This window comes from Microtus pennsylvanicus, chromosome 16, assembly GCF_037038515.1.
Source record: "Microtus pennsylvanicus isolate mMicPen1 chromosome 16, mMicPen1.hap1, whole genome shotgun sequence".
NCBI classification, from domain to species: domain Eukaryota; kingdom Metazoa; phylum Chordata; class Mammalia; order Rodentia; family Cricetidae; genus Microtus; species Microtus pennsylvanicus.
In genome coordinates this window covers 5689314-5695216 of record NC_134594.1, presented here as the reverse complement: position 1 = coordinate 5695216, position 5903 = coordinate 5689314, and the positions used below count along the sequence as shown (strand labels likewise).

General features: G+C 45.4%; 1 non-coding gene across 1 annotated transcript; it reads right to left on the bottom strand.

Moving 5' to 3' along the window:
• Positions 1–4903: 4903 nt before the first annotated feature.
• On the bottom strand, positions 4904–5077 carry LOC142836689 (small nucleolar RNA SNORA81). The gene has a single exon (XR_012908155.1). It is a non-coding gene; the product is annotated as a small nucleolar RNA SNORA81 (small nucleolar RNA).
• Positions 5078–5903: the final 826 nt, after the last annotated feature.

The window sequence follows — 5903 nt, the reverse complement described above, 5'->3', positions numbered from 1 at the left end:
CCAGAGAGTCCCGGAATCCTCCAGACTTAAGTTGTTTACATAGTCCATACAAACAGTGCCTTGCCCTTGAACTCGTAATAAATCTAGTGTTCAATGCCGTGGGCTGTAAGAGTCTTAATTTAACTCAGTATTATGAAATGATTTATGCATGTGTTTCTTTTCCTGTTGCTATGACAAAATGCCCGACCAAGGCAGCTTGAGGAAGAGTTGGTTTGGGCTCCCAGCTTGAGGGGCTGATGGGGAAGTCACAGCAACAGCGTGAGGTGGTGGCCACACTGCGCTGTAGTCAGGCAGCAGAGACAGATGAATGTCAGCGCCTCTCCTTCTCTCCTTTTTACCTGGCACAGGCCCTTGCCCATGATGTGATGCTGCCCGCGTTTAGGGTGGGTCTCCCCACCTCAGTTAACTCTCTCTCCACACGCCCTCACAGATATGTCCAGAGGTCTGTCTGCTCGGTGACTCTAGATCCTGCCATACTGACAGTCTTAACCATCACCGTTTTCCCTTCCTTTCATGATGAAGAGCTCAGGCAGGGACTCAAAGGTGGCCAGGTTCTGCCTCCAGCACCACCCTTCCAGGCCCTTGCATCAGTCCATGGCTCCCCCTTTTCGCCACAACCTCTACCCAGTCTCCCCTCCTAAGATCACCCCTTAGGATGGTGGCCTCCTTACCAGCCTTCAAGCTGTTTGGCCTCACACCTCCAATTCTGTAACTGAGTCCCCTCTCCTGTTGTTCTAAGGAGCCATACAATTGTCTGTTTCCTGGACACCTCCCTGAGGCATCGACTGAGCCTCACGATGTTGCTGGGCTTGGGAGATCTCCTCTCAGGCTCCCATTCCTCTTCCCCGCCTCTTGAGTTCCCAGCACTCGTGACACAGGGCGCAGCTGGAGACCTGATTTTCTGCCCGCACCTTACACCTCAGGTCAGCTACCAAATCCTGACAATGCCATCTAAAGAGTCTCCGTTGTTTCCTCACATCGCCGATTGCTACCTCAGGTTCGGCATGCCACCTTCTGTCCCACTAGGACACATCATGTGTGTCCATTCTAGAACCTCGATTCTAGAATGATCTCTATCAAGTTCAAATCTCCTTTTATCACTCCCTAGCTACTCCCTGGCTTGATGTCTGTGGTGATGTGAATGAGACTGGCCCCGTAGGCTCATCTATTTAAATACTTGGTCACAAGGGAGTGGCAGTATTTGAAAGGATTGGAAGGGGTTGCCTTGTTGGACTCATAGCACTGAGGGGTAGGTCTTGAGGTTTCAAAAACCCTATTCTAAGCCCAGAGTCTCCTCCTTCCTGCTGCTTGTGGGTTCAGATGTAGAACTCTCAGCTCCTTCTCCAGCACGTCTGCTGGGCCTGCTGCCTTGCTTCCTGCCACGCTGATAATGGACTAAATATCTGAAACTGTAAGCAAGTCTCAATTAAATGCTTTCTTTTATAAGAGTTGCCTAAGCTGTGGTGTCTCTTCACAGCAAAAAACCAAAAAAAACTGACCAAGGCAGTAGACAGAATTCCTCTATGCCACCCCTTCATCCTCGGGCTACCATCCAAACCTCAGTCCCAGCACAGCCTGGTACATTCAGCTCTTCGCCGAGTCTGTGAGTTTCTTGGAGGCAGGGACTGTCTCTGTGACCCTCTATACAAGTTTTTGTTTTTTAAAACTCTTTTGTTTCTTTCATGAATACAATGTATATCATATGCACCTGATACTTTTCCTCTACCTCCTCCCAGAACCCCTTCCAGTTTCATTTTTCCTCCTCCTCACTGAGTCTAGTTAACACTGCTTGTATGCACGTGGATACTGGGCTATCCCCTGGACCTTGAAGAAAACTGACTCTCTCTTCCCTGGAGCAGGAGCTCCTCAGGCTGGGGTGGGAGCTTGTGAGCATGTCTGATCCACACTGGAATGTTGGCTGGCTAGATCTTGTGTTGGTCTTATTCAGGCCAGCACGGCTGCTGTCATGTCCAGAGACACTGTTGGGCGGTGGTCCTCTGACTTTTCCCTCTGACTGTCCCTTCACCCCCACTTGCCAATGTTTCCTGAACTTGAGTGGAAGTGGTATGTCATCGTTATCCTGCTTAGGGCCAAGCCTATGAGTTGATTTTCCCTTCAGCCATGAACCCAGCAGCCCATCAACTCCTATGTTAACTCTGCAGTCCATGCAGATGTCCAGTGATGCGGCTTTAACATTTTTTTTTAATGTTTCGTATTTTGGTAGTCTTGAAAGTTTGACGGAAGAGGCCGAGGCAATTCAACTCTGATTTATTTCTGATTTCTCACTCCCAGGATATTATCTAGCTTAAAAACTATTTTTTAAATAAATAAATCCCACTCTTAGGGATTGTTAAGTCTCCTCTATTGATTTTTTTTTCATCTGGGTCTTAGTTCTCAAAATATTATTGACATCCAACTCATTTTACAAATAATATAGAACTGTTCTTCAGTTGACATGGGTTCCAAATTCTTTTGTTCCATTGATCTCAGATCAAAATTCTGGGGGAAGTATCATTGTTTTATATTGGGGACTTGAGCAGCACAGATTTTTCTATCCAAGGGCAGCCTTAGGAACAATCCTCTGGGGTACCAAGGAATGGCTGCATGCTGAAAACTTCAAGTTGGGAGCTGCAGAAATGGCTCAGTGATGAGACCATTGGCTACTCTTCCAGAGGATCCAGGTTTTATACCCAGCACTGACATGGCAGCTCACAACTATCTGTTCCTCCGGTTTCATAGGCTCCAAAGCCCTTGTCCGGCCTCTACAGGCACTCAGTACACATGGTGCATAGACATACCTGCAGGCAAAACAACCATGCACATAAAATAAAATATTTAAATAAACTTTTCAAATTGTATGCATCAGTATGTGCTGCTATCCCAGCATTTGAGAGGCTGAGACAACCAGGAATGAGTTTGAGGCCAGCCTGGGGCATATAGCAAAGTTTTACCTAAAGGAGGAGGCAGGAGAAGGAAGTGGAGAAGGAAAAAAGGAAGGAGAGAGGGAGGGAGGAAGGGAGGGAGAGAGGGAGGGAGAAAGGGAGGGAGAGAGGGAGGGAGGGAGGGAGGGAGGGAGAGAGGGAGGGAAGGAGGAAGGGAGGGAGAAAGTCAAGTAAAATATCAACAACAGAACAAGTTCAAGAAAATGGCCAAGCAAAATGGCCAGATTTAATGGCAAGGAATTTTTTTTTTTTGAAATCTGTCTTCTTGAAGTCTTCATAAATGGCCACACAACAGCACCAATGGTTCTTTCTAGTTATGTCTTGACAGTTGGTCAGCAAGCGTATGGTTTTCAGAAGTTATTTTAATGTATGTATGTGTATGTTTCTCTGTGTGGATGTGTCCATGAAGTCCAGAGGACAGCGCTGGATGTCATCCTCGGGAATGTCAGCCATCTCCTGTAAGACGAGCTCTCTCACTGGCCAGAGCTCACCCACCAGGTCAGAATGGCTGGCCAGTGAGCGCACCGTTAGGGAGAAAAATGTAATCCGAAGATTTGGGGAAAATAATCTTGAGGCATAGTGTCAAAATGATCATCATTGTTATGCTTTTTTTTTTAAACCTTGATTTTGGCATCAGTGTTTCTTTTCATCTTTCTTTTTCCAAAGAGTATTGTTATATCAATTACGTCAAGGAAATAATTCAAATGGGCAGTCGTTTAAACAGCTATGGCACACAGAAATATTCTGAGATGAAACACGTCTCAGAGGACGGCAAACAATTCTTTCTCTGTGTGCATGTTTTTATATGAGCTTCCATGTGTGTACGTGTTTGCATGTGTACTCTTGCATGTGTGTGCATGGATGTGGAGCCCAAAGGGTGGCTTCAGGCATCATCCTCGGGTACTTTAAACACTGTTTTTTGAGATAGAGTCTTCACTTCACCAAGTAGTCCAGTCTGGCTACCTAGTAGCCACCGGCATCTCCCCGTCTCTGCCTTCCCAGCTCTGTGGTGACCAAGTAACACCATATACATCTTTTTGTTTCCATGTACAATTTAGAGGTGGGACTCACGTCCTCACGCTTGCAAAGAAGCATTTTAACAACAGAGCTATCCCCAAACAATTTTATTTGAAATGTAAAATAATTGCTTTGGGTGGATAAGACAGTCTTGTTCTGTAGCCCGGAAATAAGGCTTTTACTCAGAATATGATCCAGGGCAGCCTCAAACATGATGTCTTCGGGCTTCTGCCTCCTCAGGACTGGCTTCAAAGGCTCGCTGCACCATGACCCTGCCAAAGCACACGACCGTGCTGCCAGTGTCTCAGGTGGAATTAAACTAGACTTTTGAACAATGTAATGATACATGGCTTCTTTGTAGACGACGTCGGAAAAGGTCCTCTCAGCCTGTGGGTGTGTGGGAGGTCCCTTCAGCTCATGCAGGCGTCAGACTGGAGGGCAGTGTGGAGCCTGCTATTCTGGCTATTGTTCTCCTGTCATGGGGAGACTCATAGGAATCATGTGGGGGCTGCCGTTGGACCAATCACAGGGCGCTCCATTTTCTGAGCACCTGCTGTGTTCCAGGCACTATTTTCTAGACCAGCGGTCAGCAAGCTACAACCCAGGGGCTAAAGAAGACCAACTGTCTTTTGGGGACTTTTGAATCTAAAGCTAAAAATAGTTCTATTTATTATTTTTATTATTATTATTATAGATTTTGTTAGAGAAAGGTAACTCTCAAATCTAATTTCTGGGCCCAAGAGAAGGCTTAATAGGTGAAGGTTGCTGCCAAGTCTACTGACCTGAGTTCAATCCCAAAGACCCACATAATAGAAGAGATTCAACTCCCAAAAATTTTCCTTTGATATATACAAATAGTAGCATGTGTGTTTCTGCCTCCATATACACACTAAATAAATGTAAATAAATAAATTTAATTTCAACCTTCCTTGAAAATTTTAAAGACACATTTCACCAAATAGAAAGACACTGGACATTAAGAAGGAGGCTCACCACACCCAGTCTTTAGGGCCCAATGCAGCCACTTCTCGTCCTCTGCGTACTCTCTTGGCATTGTGACAAAATCCAAGACACAATCCCACTTTTTGAAATTATAGCACCCTCCTTAACAACAAAGTTACTTATACTCTTTTAATGTTTGGAGAAAAAAATCAAAATCTCATGACACTTAAAAGTTCCATCATATACAGATCTCCATGTCCATAGAGAAAGTCCTATCAGAAAACGGCCACCCCTGTATGAGGCTACTCTCACCTGGAGAGGCAGAATATCAATGACAGAGACCGTGCGACCAGTTAAACCTAAAATACGCATCAACTGGCTCCTTGCAGAAAAACCACCCAGTCCCTCTTTTAAGCACTTGACATGTGCTGGACACACCAAAAATACAGCTCACCTCCTAGCAGGAGAGATATACGATAAATAACACACATCATTTAAAAAGTAGAACAGCGTATTCGTAGATGGTTATCAAGACAAACAAAGGGGCCAGAAATGCAAGACAGGAGCATAGGGTCAAAGGAAAGCAGGATGAACATTAAATTCCATTTTTATACCTTCCCAGCTATAGCTAAAATCTCACTTAAGCCTACAGTAGTCATATTTTAAGTCTTAAAACAATTGTCACGCTACAGGGAATTTGCTATGGCCATGCAATCAAGAAACATCTCCAGGAAGGAATATAAGGGAAAGCGGCTTGGGTTTCTACCCAAGGAAAGTGGTTGTGCTAGCATTATTAAGGGTACATAGAGAAGCCAACGTGCCATGGCAGTGTGTGGGGCGGGGAGAATGTCTACATATGAGTGTGTGTGCATGTGCGTGCATGTGTGTGTACTCGCACGCATGGGATAGAACCGATCACGTCAAGTGTCTCATTTCTCACTGAACTAGAAGCTGGCTGTTTGTGGCTAGGCTAACAGGCAGGTAAGGCCTAGGGTCTATTTG